Source organism: Drosophila gunungcola (genome assembly GCF_025200985.1).
Source record: "Drosophila gunungcola strain Sukarami chromosome X unlocalized genomic scaffold, Dgunungcola_SK_2 000056F, whole genome shotgun sequence".
Lineage (NCBI taxonomy): Eukaryota > Metazoa > Arthropoda > Insecta > Diptera > Drosophilidae > Drosophila > Drosophila gunungcola.
Window position 1 is genome coordinate 362,374 of NW_026453195.1, and position 24,917 is coordinate 387,290.

General features: G+C 35.8%; 1 protein-coding gene across 2 annotated transcripts in view; it reads left to right on the top strand.

Annotated features, from left to right (window-relative positions):
* LOC128261168 (death-associated protein kinase related) overlaps window positions 1–24,917 on the top strand; it is a 59,579-nt gene that overhangs the window by 4,288 nt on the left and 30,374 nt on the right. The gene's annotated exons all lie outside the window — the stretch shown is intronic.

Genomic DNA, 24,917 nt, shown 5'->3' on the forward strand with positions numbered 1-24,917 from the left:
GCATTGGCACATTGTCCAGTTTTTTTGGAGCTCGGAGTTGGCCTTTCAATTGGAAATTAGGACGCATTTTGTGGGCAGCATGCGGCAGCCGAACGCTTGCATAATGGAAATTTTATTCCATTTTTTGCACACAAAAAATTATGTGTGTATACGTAGATTTTTGGCGGAGAGTGCGAATCAATAATAATTAACAATGATTTACAATTCAATTGAAGCTCGCACACGAGGAAAGTCACACCTTTGGGGGGCCTTTATTTATGTGGGATTAAGTTTGGGATATATTTGTGCAGGTACACAGATATTATACACATCTCTGATGACTGGGTGTTTGCCTATTTGACGAATATTAAATAGTGTTTCCACTGAGTAAATTCCTATTCGCAAACATTAATATATTTTGTTTCGGTATTTGATTTGTAGGCTCTAATTAACATAAAATCCACATTTTGCGAGTTTTCTTAATTATTTCACTTTATTTAGAATAAACCTCTTAATCAAGTTAGAAACACAAAAGGAAATTATACCAAATTGAAGTTCAAAAAATGTCAAATGTTGGGCAGACTTTCCCACTGATAAACGAATTTTCCCTTAATGGTTTTGTACATTTCTGAGACCTAACATAACCTCAATGAGTGTGACTGACGTCAAAGGAAAATCAACCCCCAGAATCCCTTCCAAAAAGCAAAACACCCAAAATGGGAAGGTGGTCGAGAAGGCCGCCCACACAAAAACAAATACATACCCAAACAGCTGATAGATGACTTTGGGTTCATTTTCAGTTTTCTGCCTCGGTTTTTCTGGTCTCAAACAAATTTGTGCGTGGGCGAGGTTCAGTCCTAGCAAAATAATATAAAAGCCCATTAGAACCACCCTTTGCAGCAGCAGCACAGCACGAACATCATTTATTTTCTGGGCTCTTTGACAAAGTCAAAGTTTTCTGGTAATCTTAGACGCTGCCCGAGGGGAATATCGATCGTAATAGGGGTATTGGGTTTTAAGTGTTGAGTATTGAGTAGGGTGCCCAGGATGTGCCTATCGCTCATCTTCGCCGCCCTTAATGTTTTGAGGACCCATTGACAAAGTCAACAGGATTCGAGATTTTCCCTTTGTTTTTACAGGCGAAATCGATTTCGCCACCATGTGTGTAAAGGAAAAGATACAAGGGTAGTTGGGGGGACAAAGTTTAAAACCAAAAAATGGAAAGGAGAAAAATCAGTTTTGCTTTAAATTTAAAGATTGGGTAAGATAAAGCTAAAAAAATAGACAACAATTTTTTTTTTTGAATTTATGAAAATATGTAAAACAAATATGGCTTTTCTGGAAAAAAGTTACAATACCATTTTGAACACTATTACCTAAAAAATACAAAAAAAAAAAAAACATTTGTTAAGACTTTATTATTTGTTTATCTGCATTTGGGGTTGGTGTTGATGCATTATTTGTTTGCTGAAAAATACGCATTAAAATTTGGCTTTAACTGCCTCATACCCACCCACATTTACCCACTGGGGCCGTTGCTCCTTTTCTGTTTAGCTTTGTTTATTTGCAAATTAATTTTTCAAATTGCCATTTTGGCTAATTAACCGAAACCAAGTCGAGACGCCCACGCTGCCAATGATTTATTGCCTCGTATTGATACAGTTTTGATTATCTCTTTTATGGGCTGCAAATAAAAAAGAGCGCCCCAAACTGTCGATGATGAGTTCATTTTAATTGAGTTTTTCAATATGCCGACTGAGTGGTTTATGCTAAGCTCTTGGGGGGAGTGTCAGTCAACAGTCAAAATGGGAATGATGGGGTGGCGAATTCGCCGGGTGGTTTACTGGGAATGCGACCTTGGACGGTCTATATTTAGGAATGATGGAAATTTCTGCGCTGGAAAATGTCAGCGGGACATGGAATCGCAAACTTTCGAAGATAATCAACCTTTCTTTGGGCCAAAACTAATTTGCATGAAGCTCATTCATTTGTTACGCATATAAACAAACCGAAATTTGTTATTTTATGAGTATCAAAACATAAAGAATTTATGCACGCTCAAAGTTTTTTTTAAAATTTTAAAGTTTTTTAACATATATGTAAACATTTTTTAAAATTATACATCTGTGATTTTGTTTACATTGTCAATTTAGCTTTTATTATTTTGTTTATTGTATTGACATATTTTCAAAAAATATGTTATGGAATATATGCTTGGGTGTAATTTTGTTGAATCCCTATCCTCCACCAACGCGAACATCACATATCAGACAATAACAATAAGACACCCGCTTCAGGAAGCAGCAACAACATAAAAAAAAAAAAACGACAACATCAACATCAACACTTTTGCCTTCAAACAACAGAAAAAAATGTTTTCTTCAGATAATTAACGCGTTGACAACAACAAGAAAAACAATTGAAGACTGAAGATAATAAAAGCCAAGTGAGAAGACATGAAAGCCAGAGGAGAAGACGACGAAGAAAGAGCCGGAGCTAGATAGATAGAAAGAGACAGAAATAATCAGTCAGCAAAGCTTGAAGAAAGTGCAATCAACATATTTTCTGTTGTTACAGTGCACTTTCAATACAGTAAATCATCTAAAATCGAAATAGGTTCACCTTTGGCCCATTATGACAACATATCTGATAAAATTAAAAGATCACAAAAGGTTTAATAATGTTATAATAAAAAAAAACAATTCAAGAAAAAATTAGTAAAGTGTTTATCATAAATTTTGAAAGGATACTGTAGCTTAGGCTTAAAACTCCAACCCAACCCTTTAAAGCAAAAATAAAAACCAAAATAATATGTTAACTTTTTGGAGAGTATACTGTAGTTGTGGGTATAAGAGGAGTAAAATGCGGCAGTAAAAACCCGAGAGCGAGATATCAAAGAAACAAAAGCTGCTTATCAAAAGAAATGCAAGAAAATATGTGTTTTGTAAACATTTCCTTGTTGTTAACGGTAATTTCAATGGGTGGGAAAATCTGGGGGATGATACATCTCACTTCAAAAACGAAAAAAAAATAAAAACCGAAAAGTCAATAAAAATTGATGACAAAACATAAAATTAGAAGAAATGTTCTTGTCCGAAGTGAAATATTAGCAACTCCATTTCTCCACCAAAAATAAATCGTGATGTCGACGCCCTGGACATTGAAATTAAATAAATGGGAATAGATTGCAACCCTTGGGGCGATGGAAGTGAAAAACCACCTACACTCACACCCGAACCACCATTAAATATTTGTTTTTCGGATCGTTTTGACTACTATAATGCACTGCCCGAAAATATTTTAGATTTTTATAAAAAAAACTTCTTTGTGGCTACTTTTTTAAATATATATTTAAAATAAAAAAAAACAATGATAATCAAATGTGTTTTTATGTTATATAGATTAATATATTTGAAATTGCCAATCAATGATGATTTACAACTGAATTCAATTCATATCAACCAAATTAGAAGTTACTGGGTTATATTGGCTTGTGCTTTCTAGCATAATGCCTTTAGTAATCCTTTTTCCTCGCAGTGTGGCATGTGTTTGTCTTCCTCTTCCTATTCAACTTGCTTGCTGCATTGAACTTTAATTGCTCTCATAAAACCCCCTGGCACCCACCGCCCCTGGTTCTCGTTCGTTCCTTCTGTTGATAAAGCTGCAGCTGCATTTAATGAGGTTTTTGGCTGTCATTTCGAGGGGATGGGCCGGGGGATGGTTGCCAGGGGGGAGTGTGGGAGGAGGGGGAAGGGTAGGGTCATTGACAGGGTGACTAAGTCATGCTGACAGCTTAATGTGAACTATGGCCAAATGTCACGACAATTTGCCGAAAGGTAAACAGAAGGGTGATCAATGAAAGAGGGATGGAAACTTAAGACCCTAATGGTAAGCGGCCAGCCGCAAAAGCAATAATATTAATGATATCAATTTAACCAAAAATCTCAATTTTAATGGGCTACACCATACCATACCAAAATCTTTTTTTATGCTATCACATTTGCAAATTGTTTTTAATGTAGATTTTTTTGGGATTATTTAATTTGCAAATACTAGCTCATAGAACCAAAACAATAAGGGCTTTTGAACTCACGTGAGCTGTCAGGAATTCCAATTAAAATGCAGCTCCAAATGTTCCTGTCACCTGTCCAAACATTTTTCCAGGCACCCCCAACTTTTTTACTGCCTCGGGGGAAACATCCAAATGTCAAGGACAACTCGAAAACTTATTTTCCTAATGCTTCCATTTTGCCTAATGATTTAGTTTGTTTTTTGGACAGCTTTGTTTGATCTTTTGTTATTATTTTTTCTAATTTGCCTTTTGGCTTTAGTTGCCTTTGTTATTTAGCAATTTTTTAGGCAATTTTTTGATTTCCATTTCCGCTTGACGCGCTGCGAAATGGCCTTTAACCTTTAAGTTATGAATTCTTTTTTACCCCACTGTGTTTATACGTTTCATATATGTTTTTAACTGCTTTTTTGTGGTTAGTTGACTCCAGTCAAGGCCGAGCTAAGCGAACGAGTTCGAAATCAATGTGCAGTGACCTTGACAGGGGGGCCCCCTCCCCATTGAAGAGAGCGGAAGTTCTTGCAAATATTATTTTAGTATTTATTAGAAAATAAAGTTTAACTTGCAAAATCGTTTTGTCTTCTGCTCTGGTGATTACAGCATTTTTTTGTAATATTTATACGGACCAGTGGAATTTTATCTTGGCACACAAACAGCATACCTTGGCTGGGTGGCTTTTGGGTGGTGAGTGGGTGGCTGGTGTTTTCCCCCCATTATCTACCCCTTTGTGCTCCTTTTTTCGACGCTTCCCTTTTGTCTATGTCTTCCACGAATAAAGATAAGATAGTAAAATGCGACTCGGCAACGCGAGTCATTTTTCGTATTTTTTTTGTCGCCGATTAGGATGCAGAGTGAGAAAACTTTAAGATCTTAATATATGTGGTAATGCCTTGAAATAACTTTATTAATTCAATTTTTTGTTCAATGTAATTCCTGTATGTTATAAAATATTTATTTATTTATTTATATATTTTTAAAGTATATTTTCATGTAAGGCATATAAGTTTTAAAATATTTATATATTTATTTGTATATTTTTAAAGTTATAGATATGTATAAAAATCGTATGCCAAATATGTTATTGTAAAACGATCTTACTGGTTGGTTTTTTTCTCTGTAGCTCCCGTGCTCTTATTGCTGTTTTACATTTCAATGTTCCCCATGCGCTTGGGTCGCATTTTCACGTACAAAGCCCGTGCCTTCTAATTTTCCTACCGTGTAACCTTTGCCCTCCGCCGCCTTCTCGCGTTTCCATGGCTCACAATTCCTAATTCTTCGGCTCAATGACGCATTTCATTGGGGGGAAAACAATTTCGTTTTTGTCTACATTATTATTTTTTTTTCTGTCGCTGTCCAAAAATAAAAAGCCAAAGCCCGTGGCCTGTTGACATTGACATGGCCATGGGCAACAAAAGGAGTCATTTTGTGCCTCTATTATTTGGCTTTTTTCTGCGGGGGATGTCGAGAAAGGAACAAAAGTTGTCAGTGGATTCGTTTGAAAAGTTCAAAAGTGAAGGGGGCTTTTTGAACATATTCTTGTGCCCGCCAAATGGAGCTGACTCACATGGGTTACTTGAAATGGGGAATAATACAAAAAATCAATAACTTTGGATTTTATAGTTAATACTTGTTACTTTTCAGTTTAATTCCTATATTTCAATTTAATATTAGGCAGCATTAAATAATTAATTTCACTTATTAATTCCGACATAATTAAATAAAGCTGTGATTATTATAAAATGTTTCTTTGAAAAACTTAAAAGTGCTCACTCAATAAATTATGTAAGATAGGTATTTTCAATAAATTTATCTAAAAGATTATAAAAACAAAATTAAAATACTTTTTGACGGATGAAAACAATATTTACCAAATGAAATTAGAATGACAATTCTTAAAAGCACCTTTAGCTTTTAAATTTCCATTATTCAAACTCACTTGTTGGAGAACTAGTTCAGTTGGCTAACTGGGCAGCAGATGATGCAAGTTGTTTCGCGTGGTGTTATTCAATCGCGGACTACAAAGTTGTGTTTCGCATGAGAAAACAAATTTCCATATGACGGCGGGGGGACTTTGGCCGGGACGGTACCTAAGGGCTCTACAATATCTCGCTGTTTGCATCCAGTCAGAGGCATAACAGCTGATAACAGGCGATGATGATAGGAACGGCAGGCATGATAATGAAATTTCCAATTTGACATTGGCTTGATCGAGGAAAAACTACGAAACTAATCAAGCGATTAATCGATCAATCAACTGACACTGAAATTAATGAGCCGCACACTCGAATGGAAAGCAAAAAAGATATATATATACATATATATATATATATATATACTCTACTATTTAGAGTTCACTTCCAAAATTGGCCAGGCACAAAGGTGACAATGAGGCGGGCTTTTAATTTAAAGCTAACAAAATGCAACGATGACGCATGGTGGCGGGGAGACACAAACATTTCCGCTGAATTAATTATAAGCGGAAAAAAATAATGGGAAGCTTGACTGAAAATGCATTCAAGTGACTAACCAAAAAAAAAAAACAAAAAAATAAATAAATCTGGGCACAAGTGCAATGCCAAAATGGCATTGGGCCAAGCCGTGGAAAAGAGAAATATAAATCAAGAGAAATAGAAACCGAACCTTAACCCCGAACAGAAAACGAAATCTCAAATAGAACTGGAAGCCAGCAAAAACTAAGTTTATGGTCAAGTTGTGGCCTTACTTTTGGCATTCATTTTGGATTCGATTTTTCTAATTTTTCTTTGTTTTTTCATTTCCATTCCCAAGAGCAAGGAAAACTGTACCCAGCTCGATATCTAATCGATGGTCAGGGCAATTAGCGTGCTTATCGCTGGGGCGATAAAAAGGTTGGGCGATAATAATAAAAAAAAAAATACTTCGGAATGGTATAACACATTTCTGCAGTTTACTTTGCTCTTGATTTTGCTGTGCTTTTTAAGACGATATTGGCCCTTGGGAAAATAAGGTCTAGATTGATATGAGGTAAGCCTAAAGGCTTGGAATTCAAGAAAATATTGTACTTAAGGGGACTGTGGTACAATTTCTCACTTAAATGCCTGAAAACTTTTAAAAAAAACACTAAAAGATCGATAAAGATAAACGTTTATTTCTTTAAATTTAAAAACCAAATAAATAAAGCGTTTAAAATCATGTCACAATCGTTTCCAAAATAATTGGAGTTTAAGACAAATCTTTGAAGTGTTTTTAAAAACCACTTAAAATTCTAATGAGCAACTGTGCTGTGCCCGAAACTTCTTATCAAAAATTATAAACAAAACAAACAAAAAATGACGTTTTAAGCTGACCTACCTACCCAACTGCCAGCAACTGATGACTAACTTGAAAATGCTAACGGTGCAACTCTGGCGACAAAATTTCCGCACTTTATGCTTGAAAAAAAAAAAAAAAAACAACAACAAAAGCAGCCAAAGCCAATTTACCGTTGCATCAGAAGCGGCCAACAGCAGCAACAACAACAAAAGCTGGCAAATGAAATTGTCTAATTGCCGAAGCAACAGGCCAGCAACTTTTGGACAACTGGCAACGCGGCGTATGCGCAACATTTTGCCCCAGCAATGAAAACATTTTACGTGATTTGCGTGAACAATTGCCAAAAAAAACTCCACTTTAAAAAATGATGAGTGAAAAAAAAACGTGAAAAACCAAAATGAAAATGACTGAAAATTCGTAACGCGTAACGTGAATCTCTTGCTTTGGTTCGCTCATTTGTTTTGGTCAAAAGGGATTATGAAGGGGTTTACAAGAGAGTTAAGAGGTAGCAGATAAAAAGCTGATTTTGTGGTTATTTTTTCATATTGCTGTTGACTCGAAAAAAAGAGGTAAATAAACTTCTTATTGCTTTTTGTCTCTGTCTTTCTCTTCTGTTTCTTTTTGTCGTGTTGTTGTTACCAACTTTTGCTGCCACCCACCCCTTTTATTGGCCATTTCTTTTTTCGTTCTTGCGACTGTTGTTCATACCCTTGCAAAGGGTATATTATTTAATTTACACGATTTTAAACCTGTAAATTAGACATTTTAATCCTGTAATGTATAACTCGCGATAGAGTCTAGATATAGGGTTTTGCGATATTGATAAAAGTTCTATTTAAATAAATGTAGACATACCTATATAGATACCTTTTTTTTATAAAAGCTTGATAGGGTATTAAAGTTAATGTTCCCTTCTTGCTTGTTATAATTTTCGTATGTTTATGTTAATTTTTCGCTTAACAACAATACACAAAACAAAAATTGTCGGCAAAAAACGTGACATCGTTTTGGGACTTCAAAATTGGTTTGATGTTGTTGCTGTTGTCTCTTGTCGAAGGCTTTAACCCATGCTGACCCTGCTCCCTCTCCGTTTTTGGCTCCCTTTCTTTCACTCACCTTTTGCCTTGTGTGTTTCCACACAACGAAAATGGCAACAATATTTTTCTTTTTAGTCTTTTATTTTGTACCGCTTCGGGGGCTTGACAAATTTGAAATTTTAATTTTTAACGGTTTTCATTTCAAGTTTTTGCTGGGTTTTATGGCAAATTGTGCCTGCAATTGCTTCACATGCGAATCGGGTTTTTGGGTACTTTGGTTTGCTTTAGTGCTCATTTAATTGTTAGGTTGGGCTTTTATTTTTGGTTTTAAGGGTGTTTATTGGATATTTGTTGGAGAACTAATTTTAATTTTAAATGATTTTCTTAAATACTTTAATGGAAAAGTTTTGTAAAAAAAAGTCTCAATTAAAAATTTTCCAATCATTTAGTATTCAACTTGTTTTGATTATTTAATACTGCATTTCCCCAGATTCAAATTCCTTCATACATTGTACTCAAGATTGCATTTGCATTTGCTTATTTATTGTCGCACTTTGCGCGAATTCCTTCGCCTGGCAATATATTTATTTCGCTCCCATTGAAATGAACTTTACATTCATTGATAATTCACACACTCATTCACTCTTAACCCATTACACAACACAACACAGCAAAATGAAAACATTGCCACATGTGTGGAAATTTTTTTCACTTTTTAATTAGTTAGTTACATATTTTGTGTGTTTCGTTTTCAGCTAGCTTTGTGCTGAACATTTTTTTTCGCATCAAATTAATCGAGAATTATTTTGCAATTGTTGCGTAGTTTTCTAGTTGCTTTTCCTTCTCGCTGTCGATCTAATTGCTTTAATTGTTATTCAAGAAATGCGCCGACTGAACGTTTTCCCTCGATTCGCGATTCGCGATTCTCGATGAAATTTGCCCACCAACAAAGACAATTAATGGCTTATGGCTTATTTTGCAATTTGTTATAATTGAGTGAGTGCAATATGCAATTGCATTTCAGGCGGCGATGGATCGTGTGTATGGGGCGTGGAGGGGTTAAGCGGTATTGGCTTCAAGGCGACATTTGCTTGTCTGTTGCTAAGAAAAGCTGAAACATTGTGCTCGGAGAATTAACATATAATTCTTCGACGTTTTAATGTCTGTTGCTAAGAAAAGCTGAAACATTGTGCTCGGAGAATTAACATATAATTCTTCGACGTTTTAATGCTCTTTATAATAAATAATAACATTTAAGTCAAGTATAATTAAAGGCTATTACCATTTCTTGGCCCAATAAATATAAAAATATGAGAATTATTACCACCGAAGGGCTTGTAATTTGCATATTTTATCATTTTACAAGAGTATACCAAAATTCAGTTGGCCAAACCGACTGAGCCCCAAGTTACGCATAGAACCAGCGATGAAAGACCGAAAAAGACTTTTTAAAGCACGCACACACACACTGGCACCCCGAGTGCCACACTCACTCACGCACGTTCCGCACTATAAACGACCTGGCATGTCAAGTATACAAATTGCAGAAAAAAAAGAGAGAACGGCAGAGAACAGAATAGAGTCAAGTACGGATTGCGGAGGAGAGATCAACCCAACCGCACCCGCAAGTAAAAAATAAAGAACAATATTGTAAAATGCAAAAAAACGTAAAAAAAATAACGAGGAATGCAGGAAAAGGCAAATCAAATCAAATGGACAAACCGAAGGAATGCGGCTTTAACGATCGTGAGAGAGCGAGACAGAAAGAGTTGGCGGAGGGGGGAGGGGGGTCTGAAGATGCTGTCAAGGTCGTTGGTGTTTGCCTTGAAAACAACAACAACAAAAACAACAACAACAACACCAACAACAACAACAAAGATGCAGCGAATGGAACTGACAAGAAAACTGGTCAGTCTGCAAGAAGATGCAACCAAGCAAAGCGCAAGAAGAGCGAAGAATCGGAGATGACATCGTGCCGTCTCTTTCACGGCTTCTTCAAGCCATCTCTTTCCCAAACCCCCATTGTTCTTCAAAATCTGCGAATGCCAAAAAGTACTTGACTAATTAGCAGCAGCAAGGCACCACGAAAAAATGCTCACGATCATGATGCGAAGTTGATGTTGATGGATCCCCCAAAAGTCTGTCCGCTAAATCACTACCCAAATAAATCTGACAAATGGGCAGCGCCTTCCTCCCTCAGCCTCCTCTTTACATAATTTGCACGCTTCAAAGATTTTCGAGCTGAAAGGGTTTTTTGAACCTCTCCCTAAAAAACGGAGAAGGGAAAAAATAAACGATCCATTAGCAACAGTTCAATGGACTGGGAAGCGGGCAAGAACAAGGCCGTCTTATATTACTTATGGGTATTTAAACACACATTTTACCCACAGTTCTCTAAAACTCAGGATATTTTATTATCTCAAAATTCTATTTGATTCCTTAAACTCTATATTACATAGCGCTTTGAGTAAACACTTAATATTGTAACATTTGTCTCTAATTTACTAATTGACTTTTAAATTCGCAAAGTTTTTAGTTGAAATTCTTTCTTTTTTTATTACCCATCTAATTCAAGTACTTTTGTTGATCATTAAAGATCACTTAGGAGTTGAAAGCTTAAAAAAATAATTAAAGGCCTCACTTAACCTTCCATTTCCTTTTTTTCACTCTCCCTGTCTACCTGCTCATGTTGACTAATTAAATGACATTTATTATCCTTAGTTAACAAGCTTGAAGGTCTCTTTATGATTGGATAACTTGAAATTTACTTATTTTTTCGCATATTTCTCTGACATTGTTTGGGGGCTCTTCTTTTGTTGGGCTTAGGTTTTTTCCTCAATTCATTTTATATGTATTTTTCTTTCCTTAAAAGGTAATTAACACTCGGCCACGTTAATTTGTTTTTAATTATTGAGATTTATTGATTTTTCTCACATTTCGGCCAAGCCTTGAACTCCTGAACTTTTGTGCAGTTTCGTTGTTTTTGGGTGCAAAGACTGGCGCTTTTTTCAATGTCTTTGGAAACCTCCCCAACAATCGAACGAAATATATATCACGAACTCGAACTTTGTATGCTTTATTTGGTTTTGCCTGTGGCGTTTTAAAAATAACCCGGCAAACGAAAATAAAAATCATAATAATAACATCGTAACCACATGGAGAGAATCGTATTTATAGATATAGTACGAAGGAACTTGCAACTTTGGGGTGTGGAATTTTCTGGCCAGTGTTATTTTTCAAGTATATTAATTTTTGTTGTTGTTGTTTGTTTTTGCATAAATTAAAATTTTTGTATTGTTGGAGCTACGCGAGAACTTCTCACATCCCATATATGATGGGGCATTTTTATTATTTGAATATTATTGTTATTGCTCCTTCTCCTTTTGGTGTTTTCTTCCATTGCACAGTCTAAAAATAATGTATTCTCTTTGTTTATTTGCAGGTAAGAAATGCCAAGATAATTGTTATGATAACTATTAAAAATGGATGGGGGCGCAATTGCGAGATCATGGAATTTCTGTGTAAGTAGGAAGAGTTCTTAATTTAGAGAAGTTGCTTAAGATTTATTACAATTCAAAGTCTGATCTAGATAGGGCGACCAACAGTCCAGATATCCTTTCATTTGCAAAAAAGAAGATCATCTAATGATCAACTGCAGCAGATCATAACGTTTGGAGTAGAGATTGCCTAATTAATCGTGATGGCGGACAAGTAAATAAGGATTGGGATCGCACAACAGGGGCTGTGGATGTCAGCTTGCCTCAAGATCAACGATCACTGATCAGAGTTCGTTATTCCATTCCCCCCTTTCTCCCCAATGAAGATAAGTTATTCTGCCGGAAAACACACTTTACCAGGTTATAAACTTCAAACTGTGAAGGGCCTTGCATAATTTGTGCCGCGTACAACCTGTAAACCAGCTGTTCTCTTCTTGGAGAAGAAAATGCTATGACAAGGGGGTGGCGGAAAAGTCGGGGAGGGGGGAAATCCGGAGACAGCGCGAGATCGGCAAAGCATGAAAAGATGATGAACAAGTTCTGGAGGAGGCCAAGGGGATAGGAAAGTCCGCCCGAGTCAGAAAGCCAGAGTCAGAGAGTCGGTGGGAAGTCAAAGCACTTTAGAGCACTTTGAACTTTACAGTACACGACTACGACTCTCCATAGCATAATGTGTGCTGTGCTGAGCTGTGCTGTTCTGTGCTGCTTGTCTATCTGGTTGTATATATAGTATGTTTGTAAAACAAATTGTGGGCAACACAGAGACGCTCGGAGTCCCAGTTGGTTAATGAATAGGAAAGAATTCTACAAATAAATAAATAAATGCTGTAGAAAGCAAACGGAAAACGGTAAATTATCTTCTATTTGAACTTATTGCACAATGGAAATCTTTCTTTTTGTGGAAGGGTAGAGTATTGAAATTTAAGAAAAATTCATTAACGTGGGCTCAAAACTAAGATATAAATTAAAATTTTCTTTATTTAATAGAATGAATAATAGGTAATCCAAAAAATAAAGAAAAGATAATGCCAGGAGCTTGATTACATATTACAAACTCTACCACGAATTTTATATTAAAAAGAGTATTAAATTGTCGTCGTGCTAGATTCAATGACTTCCCGCAACCGAAGTTATTCTTTCTCTTTTGCCTATATCTTGATTCGATTTGTTGAAATTGTAAAGAAACTCAACGGTAATTGATTGAAGAGAAAGAGCGGATGATGATGATGATGATAGTTAGTTAGTTGCTTGAATCGATCGATCAGTTTAGGGCAACGAATGTAATTTCTTTAACCTTAACATTGTCTGTCGATCGTTGATTGATTCCCAGTCTGTCAGTCCAACGACTTGTTGTCCAGTCATGCAGAACGGAATACCCCCAAACCTCCAAAAAAAAACAAGAAATACAAAAAAATAAATAAATAAAGAGCCCGACTCGTCGCGAAGCTCTTCTCCAATTGTTAAGCACCTCTAATTGCAAAAAGCCCAACAACAGAAAATAAAACTGTTTTTCAGATGGAGCGAAGCAAACAGTTTTGTTTTTTTTTGTTGAGAAAAGGTTTATTAGTCGAGCGCGTGAAACATTTGTCAAGAGATGTGCGTGCTTTAGGGGGTTAAGAGGGTTAAGGGGGCGGACCGGACCGTGGAGGTAAATTACTCACAAAAGTTCAATGTCAAGATTTTCGTTCACTTTTTCGAACAGTTTATTGAACTTTTCCCCCTCACACCGAGCACTTACAACAAAATAAATATCAACAAGAAAAGCTCATAAAATGTGATCTGTTTTTAATGGGATGATCATTGTTGAAGTCTTAAAATTTAAATGTGATCCAATTTCAAGGAATAGTTGACAACGAATTACTTTTTAACAGTTAAAAATAAAATTTGTGTGTACATTTTTGATACCTATATTTTAATAAATATATATTTTTCTAAAGCTTCTTCTAGTTACACGAAATATACATAATCGCAGTTTTTCAGCTTTTTAAATAAATACTAATTAAAATTCCTTGAGCTTATAGTTGATTAGAAAGACAAATAACTACTATTTACAAACTGATAACAACATAATTTATGTCATCTTTAAGATAGAAATACATTTTGGGAATTTTTTTTTTGCGCTTGGTTTGAGAACCCAATTAAGACGAACTATGAACGAGTTCATTTTTTGTTTGTCAGAAAAGCAGCCGAAATATGTGAGCATACAGAGCGACAGACACACATAAACGGCATACAGATGCAGATACTATAGATACGAATCCAGATACTGATAGATAGAGATACACACACGCCAAAGATACTTTTTGTTTGGGACCAAGTCTCCAACTCCAATTTGGCGCCGCATTTTGCCGTTAGTCATGCACATATATGTATATATATATATATATATATATACTTATATATCTATATCTATATAAAGCTCGGCGATCAGCAGACAAATATTTCAACTTGAAATACAAAAACTTCTTGGAAAACATTGGCAGATAGATACACACAGATACACATAAATGCCAACTCAGCAAATACTCTTAAAAGTATTTTATTTTTCGAGCCAGTTTCAGGTTTACTTTGTTGTATATCAAAAACTGGCGGGGCAGAGGCGATATATGGCTATATAGCGATATGGAGAGAACTGTTTGTTGTGCGGCTTGGAAACGACCTTTGCAGGCATTTTTGTTATTGTGGCCAATACCTCTTGTTGTTGCCATGTCCAAAAGTGGGCGGCAAAGAGACAAAACCGAGGCAAAACCAGATCAGATCTTAGCCAAACCGATTGGATCGCGGAGCAGATACTCACTTCACTAGCCAGACTAGGCCAAGTCAAAGCTCACTTGTCTGGCATACGTAAATCACAACTAACTAGAATGTTATTAATCAGAAAATAATGTAAAGCTTGCAAATTATTTCGTGCTTAAAAAATTTAAGAATTCTAATACATCTTATAATGTTTAGTCTTTGAATGTTTAGTCTATAGAGTAGATATATAAAATACATTTTTATTTTATAATGGAGTGAGTTTTTAAATGAATCTCAAGATATTTAATGTTTTTAATAAAAACCAGTAAAAATTTCAATTTTGTTATTCTGAGTTATAAAATTTTAAACATGGTTTATGCCAAAAAAAAATCCTTTTCCACCCGAATCTCAGTTTAAATGAATTTCAAAGTTAATGACACTCAAAGCTGCGGCTTTTTTGCATCCGGCTGCAGTTCATGATTACCATCATCATTATCGTCATAGTCACACTCATCCAAAACTGTCACATTAACTTTGATGAGGTGGTATAAGATCGGTGGCGAGCGGAGATCGGAGATCGCAGTTTGGATACCGAAGACCGGAGACCGGAGAGCCACCGAAAGTAATCGTCGCTTGGAAAAGTGCAGGCGAAAACTGAAAGAAGAAATTTTATTTATTTTTTCTTTCTGTTGCTTTTCTTTTAACTTTCACCTGATGCCGGCGACAGCCCAGCGGCTAAAGACGCCAGCAAAACGCGCGCCGCTCGCGCACAGCGTTAGAAGTGATCATGATTACGATTATGATCGTAGTTATGATCATGATGGAGTTGTGCCGTGAAAAAAATTAACGCACACGCATACGCACACAAAAATGTCACCGCATAAATAAAAAAAAAAAAAAAAAAACAATAACAAAAACAAAAATAAACCAACCAACAGGCAACGAAATTGTGGCAAGTAAATGGAACTGTGTTGGAAAGTTTTTCGATATATCGCCCATATATGGAAAGGTAATCCAATACCCGTCGCGATATGTGAGCCCAAGTGAAGGTTTTCCGCCCTTTCATAGCAAATTTTCCGATTTCCATGGCAATGAACTCGACATTATACCTTTTAATTCAAAATATTTAATTAAATTATATTTTATTCAATATTAATCATTGAAATCATAATAATGCAATGATTGCTTACATACTAGACCCGATGCCTATAAAATGATCTTTAAAATTGAACATGGGGTCGATAATTTTAAATTTACTTTTTACTTTTACTTTTTGTATTGCTATTTTGCTATTATCAGATAAAAATACTGATTATGGAAAGGGTAGTTCTATTACATATATATATCAATTCACTTTATGGTTTGAATTTGAATTAAAGCAATGTGGCAAATTTGAGGATCCAATCTAAGGGTGCTGTAAAAACGGAATCCCTTCAAATATAAAAAAAATCTTTTGGCAAGGCCAACTTTTGTCTATCTCAGCGTGTGTGACGATGACCTGCTTTTGCCTTAAATTTACCCCGCACTCCCCGCTTTTCAAACTGCGTTATCTTTTGCCATGGCACACTGACTGAAGTCTGAAGACTGGGGACTGAACACTGTAGACCGTAGACTGTAGACGACCGTAGACTGAAGTCTTGAAGACCGGCACATAAACCAACCATTACCGCCATTAAAGCCGCAACAACAACAGAAAGCGCTTGCAGGGAATTGTAAAAAAAAAACACACTCGTAAACTAAGAAAACAACAAAGCAAAGTTCGTTTTGTGGCTCCGAAGATTTCGCACATGCAAACAAATTGCAAGTAACACACACACATGAATGGCCGCGAGTGTGTGTAACCACCAACTGACCTTAGCACTCGACACATCGCAGCCAGAGCCAGGCAGCAATCATATAGTCATATGGCAACTGGCAAACAGGCAACCAGGCAAACTTGCAGAGAAAAGATACAGAGTGACTGTAGAATGAAGAATGAAGTTCGCACAATGGCGGCTTGTTAACAATTTTGCGTGGAAATACCCTATATAAATTCTATGATACTCAATTTTAGAGAGTAAAGTTAAGTTAAGAGTTCTTATTTTTTCATAATTACATTTTAAAACATATTTACCATTAATCTATACTTACCTTTCTTAGTTGATTTTCTTAAAAATAAAATTGAATGGAATGCTCAATCGAAATTATAAGTTCCTTACAAAATACGTCCATAATTTTTAAATAGCCACCATAATTTAGAAACAAAAGCTCTGAAGAATGCTGAAAAATCTAAGAACACTGATTAATACTCGTGTGTCGGCAGAAGTCGAACTATTGTTTGGAATTTGCATAAATATTTATTTTTTTAGGGTATTTAAGTCAACGTTCTTGCAAAGTCTGGTGTGTTTATTTGTTTGCATTTTTTTTTGTGTTGACTTTCTGACTGCTCCACACGAAAAGTTGATTTTATTTCTTACCTTCGCTCCCTCCCCGTCGCACATTTGTCGTCCCGCTCTCTTCTTGTAAACAAAAGACCGTTAATTGACATAGAATTTTTTCGGTTTATGCCGCTGACGTGAATACACAAACTTCTCGGTCGAAATAATTTCCATAAAGTTCCATCGTCAGCGGTCATATACCTACATAATTTCTTCTTTTTTCTTGTTAGTTTAAAACAAAAGCAGTTTGCCTATCGCAGTTCAATAGCCCCTTGAACTGTCAACTTGGAGGTTTTGAACTCGAAGCAAAAGTGCCCAAGTGCCCCATTGTAACCTTTTCTGTTTTTTTTTTTTTGTTTTTTTGGTTGGTCAGAGGGGAAAAAGCAAATACGAATCGACCCAAATTTATGTGTGGGAAATCAGATGATTGCCCAAGAACACCAGGGGAAACTTGAGAGGGACTCCACAGGTGGGCTTAGGATATAGGGGACTGAATAATGCACATGGAAATTATGGTAGAATGGTGGTAGACAAAAAAGGAAATTATATTTTATGGATAACTACTTCAGTCATTTAATTATTTGTATTCGATAGAAACAAAGAAAAAAAATCAATGCTCATAAATGACCAACAAGTAACAATATTATATAATATTTATTGAAGGAATATAATTTGTATAGATACCTTTGTTCGTGGCATTGTCTTTTTATTTTGATTATAAATTTTAGATCAATCTTAAGCCTGATGGACAAATTCCATTTAAAATTAAATCAATTTTTGAAAAAATGTGAGCATGTAAATGCTTTTTTTTTCAACTCAATTTGGGTCTCTTATTGTTTAAACAAAATTAAACAAATCTTTGTTTCGCGAGCGAACAAACCCAAGTTAAATGATGATTGATTCCCAGCCATTAATTACTATACGTTGATGCAGATTTCTTGATAAACATCGGCATCAACTCATCAACAGCATTATCATCATCTGTCATCGTTTCAGGGGATCAATCGTGCCCCACCCTCCTGCGATGCACCATTTTAGAGCGGGGCAATTGCAATTGAAATGTTGCGTTAATTGTGACTAATTAGTCATCAATACAGCATAGAAAATAATTAAAAGATACGTCTATATAAGAGCAGGAAACTTGAAGAGATTGACGCGAGACAGAGCAACCGACCGACCGAACAACCGACCAAATGAATCAATCAGCACAAAACGAGTTTACATTGACCTTTGTTAAGCAGCAGCAAGTAGATAAAATAAAACACAATAGCAACTGCACAGATAGTTCTAAGATAATAATGTATGATCGAAGGTGAAGGGGGCGGCGGCTGGTTGCCATAATTATTATAATAAGAAGACGACGGCCATAACAATAACTTTTTATTTCTTATGCAAATGAACTTGAAAATTATTTGTATTGCAACTCGCATTATCTGCCGCTTAGTCATTATGAAACAATTAAAAAGAATATATTAAAGGAAAAACAAAAAGAGGTTAATAAAAAGCCATTCGAGGCATGGGTATGGGCATGGGCATGGGCGTGGGCGTCGCGGGCTCTATCTGCACAGATACAGATACTGGTACTTCCAGATTTCCGCTCCATTACTCACCCAGGGATCCATTTGGCACAACGGCAATAACCATCAATTATCGTCTGTCAATTGCGAGTCTTGTAATGTGTATCTCAGCGATACAGATACATGGCACTGCCGCCATCGCCACCGCCACCGCCTGGCATTAGATATATTGATAGATTTTTTATTGCAAAACTTTTTTATTCATAATTAATTGATTTTGCATTTTTCCCGGCTGCTGCTGCTGCTGCTGCTCATTATAAGGATAGGATCCCGGGCAAATTGCATAATAATCTCCCCTCAGTCGTCGGGGTAACATAAAAATATCGATTTTTACTTTTGTTTGTTTGCCATTTGTGAAAGGTATATAAACTACACTGCACAGCACTCAACGGGAGATTGTTGGTCCCCGATACAGATTTGAATCTGGTTCGTAAAGAGTTCAACAAACCGTTCGGAATTCAAATCTATTGACCCAAAAAACCACTCACAATACGTATCTGCAATAAATGGCAATTGAAAAACGTTTCCAAAACAAGAGACTGCAAAAAGCAAGCGAAAAATAAAAACAAAAACAAAATTACCAGATCGTATTGCAATATCATTAAGCAAACAATGAGCAATCAGTGGAGGAAAGTCCAGTTTCAGGCCAAGGCCGAAATCAGCAGGAAGAAAATTAAGGTACCAGTGTGGCCGATGGAGCGAAAGGGCGACTCAAGTGGGGCAAGGCCAATATAATTTACGGAATTGCCAATCAAAGGAAAGATCAATGAGTGGGAGGCAGGAAATGTACAGAAAAAATATTATTCAACTGTCATTGAAATATATATATTGGAAAAAAAAACAGAACTAGAAAGTATAAAAATAGTATATTACAATTAATTAAAAATCTGTTGGACAATGAAATTTGTAAATTTTTGTTTATATTCTTTGCAAAACAAAATGTATAATCAAATTTAATTTTTGGCATACAAATTTTAAAATAAAGAAATAACATAATTTTTAAACTAACTGCTTCAAATTTTATTTGTATTATTTAAATTTGTTTTAAATATTATGTGTATTTAGAATTGGAATAGTCGATTTAAAATAAGACAAATTCACTTGAAATTTTATGAAAATCTATTCTAACCGGGTTTTAAAGGTATCAATCATTTTTATTGGCCGAAAACCGATAATAATAACCGAATTATAATAACTCGGGTCTCTCACCCCTTTTTTTATATTTCACACATTGCGTATACGCAGCATGTGCCGCCTTTGGCATTATCGAAAAAATAATAACAAAAACAACAAAAGCATTTTTATGGACTACCTTGAACGACCTTGCCGCCGTTTAGGCGCCCGCTTAACAAACTTGGTCAAAATGCATTAACAAAATCGAAATACACCGAAACCAAAACAAAAACCGCACGAGAGTCGCGCTTAACATTTTTGTAGCGTTTTCGTTTCGATTTTCGATTTGGGTTCGATCTCAGTTCAGTGTGTGCGTGTGTGTGTGTGTGTAAAGATATATATAAATGTATGTATATGTTTGCATAGACCTGACTATTTCATTATGATTCGGTTACGCTTCGATGTTGTTGGTTGTTGCTACCTCTTTTTAGGCCTTTTCCAGCGCTGTTATTTTTTTTTTTTTTGTTTGAACTTGTGTGGGTTGCACTTTGGTCAGAAAACTTTAGTGACGATGATATGGTGTCATCATTGACACCGCAGCAGCACCAAAACTCCAGCCATAAAATAAAACAAAATCAAGACGTCCAACAGCAGACGCCCACGACTGAGGTTTGAATCATGGATTTTCGACCATGCCAGGCCTACACCTGTCCTTGTTAACGTCTATCACAAATCTATGGCCTATGGAGAAACCTACAATTTCGCCCCGAAATTCCCACAATTTCGGCTAGCACCACAACACAACACTTTATTCAAATGTGGCAATTCATAAAAATGGGCATTAAATCAAGACATAACTGTTTGTGCTCCAGTGCCATATAGACCAAGAACAAATGGCTTAATTAGGTTAAGAACTGGCGAAAAAGAAGCCAACTTTCGCCACCACCAAAACAATGGCATCAGAAATTTGCTTAACCGTTACACAAAATACGTAGAAAAAAATGTGGATTTGTTTAAGCCCAAGCACGATTTGTGCGAGCCAACCTTGAACTTGATTTTTTGGCCAAGCTCTAACTTTTATTTAGCCATATTTAATTAAAATCGCAGCTGAAGATTTTGGTACGCAGCTCTAAGAATCGTGACAAACAATTTGGCGGAGCAGAAAGCCCAAAACTTTTTTATATATCGAGCATAAAAAAATGGCAAGCTGCGATTGCCTGACTGTTTTGTTTTGACTGTTTATGGCCCGAACACGACGCCCCGACTTCGATTTGGCAATCAAAAGTTGGCAAGCGACATGCGGAAAATGAAAATGGCACCGCAAAGCGATTATTACAATCGAAAACAGAAACATTTGTGTTCTAAGACCTATTTAAGGTGACAATCCTTAAACTGGTAGAAGCTTGAATGAATCAAGTTCACATTAGATGACGATGCTAATGATTGAGTAAATAAATGCCCAAAGAATCCAGAAATATTTATATAAAAATATATAAAAATCAAAATGAATGTACAAGCTAATTATTAAAAAAAGATAAATGCCAAAAAAATCCACAAACGAACAAGTTTAATATGGCAGATTACAAAAAATGCCATAAAAAAATAAATCATTTCTTTAAAAATTAATCTTAAAAATATATGTAAAAGTTAAAATGGGTGGATAAAAATATTCACACCAAAATATTTACTAATTACATTTTATTTCTAGCATAGAAAACTTTGCAAAAAACTTATGGGGGAATTATCGGGGATAAAAAAACATTTCAAATTAAAATCAACACCATATTTAAGTTTATTATTTAAATTTAAATTTCACTCAATTCAAAGACAAAGACGTCAAACAGGTTGTTGAAAACCCAGATATAATAACACATTACCTTAGCATTCCCCAGAGTGAATCATTCGGATATTTCATAAACGGAAAGTGTAGACAAAACGCAGCTAATGGCAGCCATAAAACTGAAAGTATATCAGCATATAATGGCGATTTGGACACTTACAAGATGCAGGCCATATAGGAAAACCAAGTAACCATTATCTTGGTGACAAATTTACTTCCTTGCCTTGTGTAAATGTATATGCCAGCCAGAATCTGAATATGGCAAAAACCCAACCCCAGCCAGCAGCCTCTTGAAAGAAATCTTCCGATGCAAACTAAACCGAACCGAACCGAACCGAGCCAAGCCAAGCCAAGACAAACACCTAAGCGTGTATTATGAACGTGTTTTGTCTAGTTTTAATTAGCATAATTTACATGCAAATGCTAAATAGAACCGGGCATTGGGAATGGGAATAGCTTGACTATGGCTATGTCTATGGCTCTGGCTCAATTGTGAAATGTGTCGAGTGGTTTCGAAGTTTGATTTGACAGTCGAGAGGCGAGATGACGATGACGATGATGATGATGACAACGACCATATATCGGGCGTGTTCCAGTGTCAAATTAGCCGCCATTAAAACGACTGCAGGTGGGGATGGTGAATTGTGTATAGTGAATAGTGTGAATGATGGCTGGGGGATGTAATAACAATGATAAATCATAAACCACCATACCCAGCTTATACAAACGTATTAAATGCGAAATAGTAATTGCCATTTTCGAACCGTGTTTTTGGCGCGTGAATTCCAGCGCGCCACCCGCGCATTTGAAAAAAAAAAAAAACGCGATCAAAGGCAACGCGATTCGAACCGAACCGATTCGATTCAATTCGATTCGATTTGTTTCTCGCTCCTCCGGTCCAGAAAAAGATGCCAAATGTAGATAGGAGCCCCCAAACGTTTGATCATTGCCTTTTTCCGTGTTTCGCCGCCAAAACGGGCCAGCATTTGTATAGCTATTGTATTGCATTTTTTTTACTTTATTTTAATTTTTTTTATTACTAGTATAGTTTTTTTTTTGTTCCTATAGTTTCTGTATTTAGTGGCGCCGCAAAAACGCTCTCGCGACAAAAACCGCCAGCTCATGATTTAATGCGGTTTTTAGTTGCCCAGTTGTTGGCAACGTCAAACTTCAATTAGCTTTTTAACTTATAAACTTAAACGTTCAATAAATTGTGCACGCCGCGCTTGCGCCACCCCCTCCTTGGAAAATTAACAACAAATGCTAACAACTCATGGCTAGAAAAGTCCAACGGACATCGATGCAAACACGTTTAGAGCGGGGCTCAAATCAGAGGTGTGGCAAGAGGGGGTTTTATTTGGGAAATTAAATAAATACAAATAGGTGAGATTTTTAAAAAATATATATATAAAGAAGTCATAATGATTTTGAGTTTGCCAATTGTAGGTGGTCTGCCACTTCAAAATATTTTTTTTTTTGTTTTCTCTTAAAACTTACTAAGAACATTTTTCCGAAAAAACCAAAGCTGATTGAACTAGTTTTTTAGGTCATACTACTTATATTAAATGTATTTCGATTTTAATATCATTATTATTTAAAAAAAAGCCATTGGCAAATACAAATAAAATTCTGGGTTGGAATCGAACTTGGACCTCATTGCTATAAAGATTCTGATTCTTTTGTTTGGATTTTTGTTTACCGTTTTCCAACATTTTGTTATAGACAAAAAAGAATGTGGAATATATAAACAAATTAATAACCCTTTTGGCGACGCCAATGTTGCCGGAGCTTATCTCAGCATTGATTTATGTATGCAAAGCCAGAAATAATAAACGAGGAAATGGAGTGAGTCAGTAACTCAGCCAGTTTCACAGATAGAAAAATGTGTGTCTGAAAATGAAGTAGCCAAGAATGTTATCACAAACGAATCTTAAACATGAAATCAGTAATCTATCTTGAAGGCAATTCAAATAAATGCTGGGAGAATTCAGTTCCGTTTACTTGACTTTAATAGTTGCAACTAAAATACTTACATTTTTCGCTGTGCATTCAAATAAATCGATTGATTTGACGAAAGATTGCCTGAAGTAGGGGGGATTATGAGATTATAATAACCCCTTTCTACCACCAACTAGAATGTTCAATCGTTTCCAGATGCCCGAAAGGAAAAATCGAATAAATCCAATATAGTTTTCGCTAGAATTGAATTTTCACAAGCGGCTGGGATAAAAGTGCCTGGGAAAAGGAAAATAGGGGGGCGGTTGCCTTGCATTGATAGCCGCAATTTGTCTGGGGACAACTTTGACCCAATTATGAAACGGAAAAGTGCCGGCGAGCTGAAAACCCAGCAGCATACAAATTGGGACAACGAGGCGTATGATTTATGTGTTACCGAGCCAATGAATCAATATGGTTAAACGAATGAATCAATTCCAAGAAGACGAACCAGTTGTGTTGCATTGCATAAAAAAGTGACTAAGCGAATTAACCAAAAGCAAATTTATATAAATAATTTAGTGCCAATAAGTCTTTAATAATAATTCTAAAAGAGATGATGATACTTAAAACATAAAGAATAATTTTAAAATATAATTTAGAACTAATTCTCTGTTAAATATTTAAGAAGCATTTTTAATGAATAGCCAAATATATACACAAATAACTGATTAAAATCTGAAAATAATGAACTAACTTAAACGCCTGAATCAATAACCAGCTAACCATTTAATAATCAAAAAATAAAACAGAGTGAATCAATTATCTAACTCGTTTTGTGAATCATCTCACCGCAGACGGAATCAATTGACAGTTAATTACAGTTACTTGTTCATTTTGAGGTTCTGGCCGAAAGTCATTCATTAGCCAAGTTAACGAGCAGCTTGCCCAGAAGCCCATTATATTAGAACAAATGTTTTATAGCGTTTTTAGACGTGTGCAAAAAACGCACAGGGCCTTATATTATTGTTTTTTTTTATGTATGATTTTATTACGACATTTGCTTTACCGTTTACAGTCGGTTAAGTAGTTGTTGTTTTTTTTTTTCTGTGTTGGATTGGGGGCGATGTTGAGGCGTCTAAACAAGCGAATCGTTTTGCCGGTTGTTGCTGCTGCTGCGACTAGCGGCCTTTGTTAATTTGCCGCCAACAACAACAGCAACAAAAGTACTAATAACAATTCCAGTAATAACAAAAAACACAAAGTAAAAACAATAATACGAAAAAGAGAAAAAACAAAACAACAAGCTATTAATGTGCAGCCAATATTTATTGTCTTAACAATATATTTATGCAATAATTGCATTGAAGTGGTGCCATTAATTATCTTTTTGCCACTCTCCCTCTCTTTTCCCCCCTCTCTCTCT